Below are 3,896 nucleotides of genomic sequence, written 5' to 3'. Positions count from 1 at the left end.
ATAAAAAAGGTCCAACCACACACACTCCACTCCACTCCACTCCACCACTGGCACAATCAAACGGGTAAACTCTTTCACAAAGTGTTTTTTACGGCGATGGCCAATTGCATTTGGCCGCCCTGCAACTGCAACTGCGACCGTCTGGAGTTGTGGCAACAGACAAAGCTGAAACGGCCAAAACAGCCATGGCGGTAGGCGTTGACGTTAGCTCACACGCGAGTGAGTCGCGGCCAAAACAGCTGTAAAATAAAATTTCATATCAATTGACATTTGGCGGGGTCGTAAAGGGCCAGAAATTGACTCCAGCAAGCGGCACTCAACGCAACTAACGCATGTGGCTCATTTTTATGGCTTTCCAATGGCTGCCCCTGGCAATAGATAGTGTTGGCCAAGAACCGCCTTGATAATATGTAAATTGGCTCTAAAAATAGCCCAAAACCGTACCGAAATAGACCAACTTCATTTTGGCAATGATACTGCAGATACGGCGGCAATTTATTCAAACACTTTTCAAAATATTGAGCCGCGACTGTGTGAAGTGCGCTTGAAAACAAAGACGGGGCGGCAAACAATTCGTGATTGGCATTATTTTAAGTGGGGTTCTCTTTCATTTTTTCGGATATTGGCTGGAGTTTTGCACTCGCCCGCCGTTGTTTTCCAAGGTGTGAAAATAATTGAAAACATGAGCCGCAGCCTCTCAAGGCTGAATTTAATGAAACACCTACAGGCCAAAATTATGAGCCATCATCTGTCGCCGGCCCCAAGCCGTTGAAATTAATTGCAATTTACGATGACGTTTCAACAAAAACAAGCTGGGGAAAAGCAGGCGATTCCAAGAGGCCAAAAAAAAAACAAAAGCAAAAGCAAAAGCCCAGCTATAAGGTTAATAAAAACCACAGAGACACACGGCCAACATAACTGAGCTGGTAACAAAACTACGCAGGTAAGCACAATAAACGTGCAGCTCTTAATTAAGTCATGGCCCGGGAGCCGAAAGTGGGCTTCGAGTGGTCCAAAAACAAAACGTAAAACTGGGAGAGATGAATAATATTTATTGTACAGTATATACATACATTTATTTGTGGAGTGGCCAGGATGGGGACCGCCTCCAATCTCGGCTTCCCAGCGGTAGCGATGATCGCCCTCAAGTGTAACGAAAATATTGAAATGAAATTGTCAAGAGATTCGGCCGAGACGGAGTATCTGGCCGGAGATTGATAGTGAAAGCGTGTGGGCCGTGGCCAATGAATAAATCTGGCCAGCTACCGAGAAGAATGCACCCGGGAGAAAGAGAAACAATGTAAACTTTTTTAGCCTACACCGGAAAGAACTAAGTAATAATTATACATTACCGGAAACTATAAGATAGAACTGCTCATTTAATATTAAGATACATTACATTTGAAATGATTATAAATATGAAAGGAGAACATTAGGTAAGTGATCTTGAAGGCTCTTCAAAAAATAAAAAGATCTTCCTATCAGTGGCAGATACAGAATTTGCTGAATAGAAATCAAAAAAATTTGAGTAAAATACATACATATGCATTACATATACATTTTATTCCGATTGGGGGACCCCCATATCCCCAGTGGATCTTGTATGCAATTTGGTTGATATTGCATCTGTTGCACCTCTGTGCTTTTGTGTTTTTACAGATACAACAAAGTATCTTCAGGTTTTTTAAGGTTTTTCACATATTTTTTCCTTCTTTCGGAAAGATTTCAAAAGATTTTTATGATATATTGTAATTACAGAAACCGATCCTTAATAAATGAAATGAATGCAAAATTCGAGAAGGAAAGCTGGTGATTATTGCCCGCCATTCAATTCGAGGCGGATCCAGTTCACATAAGATCCTGCTGTCACCTCTTTGGGTGCGGTCCCCAGCCCTTTGAACAACCCGATCACAATGAAGTCGCCTTCTCCGCCTCATTCCCCCTGCTCGATATTAAAAAATCAATCAGCCACGAAGCCTTCAAGTCGTTTTTGTGGCGTTTCTGCGGCGTCTACGCCTCGCCAGGCGATACTTCCCACTCGCAGCCATACACCAAGTGTGAAATTTGCTGTAAACCACAAGAAACATATTAAAAAAATGAACAAAAAACGGGATACAGGCGAAACGAAAATACCACAAAGAGTGGAGCCTGGCGGGGGAAGACTCTTTGAACACAACTTGATTACTGGCTCATTTAGTTTCATTTAAGCCAAAAGACTCTACATTGTAGAGGCGAAAAATTCAACAGCAACAGCAACAGCAAAAAAATGGCAGTGTTTTGTGGCTGTGGCCAAATGAGAGCATTTTGTGTGTTGGCCGTGTGGTAAAACAAGTTAAGCAGAACGACGGGCAATAAACGGCGACACAAGCAACTAAATTTTGCGGCCAGGCGATCGAATTTCACACGATTCGATATTTTACGATATTGTCTTAATCAGGGTTCCTGAATCCTAAAGTGAAATAAATTGGAAAAAAAGAAGCGAAACGAGCAAGGGGCAAACCTGACTGACTCATGGGGAATCAGAAATGCTAACCAAATTTCTGAAATAGTGTAAAATGTCAGGCATTTGAGGCTGTTCAGCCAACAGATACACAACAAGCGAGTTACAGATACAAGATACATAATTGCTGAAACGGAAAACAGAAAACGAAAAACCTGCTGAGAGTGTCAATGACAGCAGAGAGCGAGAGAGAGGAGTGAGCGAGAGTGGAAGAGCGCACGAGAGAAAGAGCACGATCAGCTGAGAGTGTGTGGGTGAGCAGAGCACCAACACAAGCAAAGCCCGGAACTCAGCAGAGATTGTGCGATTGAAAGAAAACATACAACTCCGAAGAAGAGCAAGCAGGATGGTAGATCTTCAAGAGAGCGCGAGAGCGGCAGAGAGATCTTCTGCGTGAGTATTTGTGAGAGCGAAAAGTCGCTTGCACTTGTATTGGTGAAATTTCCCCTCCAGAAGCGCTCTCTCCCTCTCTTGTATCTCAGCCACTACTCTCTCTCTCTCCAATCTTGTATCTCTGCGCTACCTGCCAAAAGCATCTTGCAGATACAGATAGACCCATTACTTAGGCTCGGATTAGGAGGCCCATTCTAAACTGTTTGCTCAAACAACAAGCGCGCATGTTATTTTTAGACTTGCCTGGAAGGTTAAAAAAAATATTTTTTCTTTTACCATTTTCCTACGGATTTTTGGCAATTAGTTAGGCCTGAAAAAACAGTTTTTCGCAAATGAAAAAAATTCTGCTAAACTTCAGTCACCTTACCAGCAGTAAGCTGGATAAATAAATCGAAATTATAGACCAATTTATAAACATGAGTTGTCGAAGATCGTCGCTGGCCGTCGTTTCGTGTGCCTAATGAAGGGTTCTGCCCGAAAATCGCTGAACCCCTTGGAATCAGCTCTCCATCGATCGTTTTTGTTACCTCTTTTTTGGGAGACCCTAAAGTGGGTATTAGCAAAATGCTGAAAAATTGCGACCCCGAAAACGAAACGAAATGAAATGAAATCTTTAGCACAAAACGCCGAAAGAGGCTGACAATTAGAATTGTCTGGCTGGTTTTTTATGTTTAGCCATGATTACGGGTTGTGGGTCTCTGTGGCATTTTGGCTGAGCAACATGAATTGGTATTTTTCACTTTTCGAGGCTTTTTTCTTCAAGCTTTTTCCGCCAACTCAGGGGTTTTTGTGTGCCCCGGTCTTGGGCATTCGTTTATAAAATTATAAAAATATTTAAATTACTCATAAGTAGTTAGGAAGTGGGCGATTACATAAATATCGCTGGGCATGCAAATAGCTTTGGTCTGAATTTTTGGCTTTTTTTTTGGGAATGCTTTCGAATGCCAGGTAGCCAAAAAGCCGGCCATAAGTTTTCGGCCATCCTCTTAGAAAGGCACATGGC

The sequence above is a fragment of the Drosophila subpulchrella genome, unplaced genomic scaffold (assembly GCF_014743375.2).
Source record: "Drosophila subpulchrella strain 33 F10 #4 breed RU33 unplaced genomic scaffold, RU_Dsub_v1.1 Primary Assembly Seq176, whole genome shotgun sequence".
NCBI classification, from domain to species: Eukaryota; Metazoa; Arthropoda; class Insecta; order Diptera; family Drosophilidae; genus Drosophila; species Drosophila subpulchrella.
Note: the sequence above shows the minus strand (reverse complement) of the source record.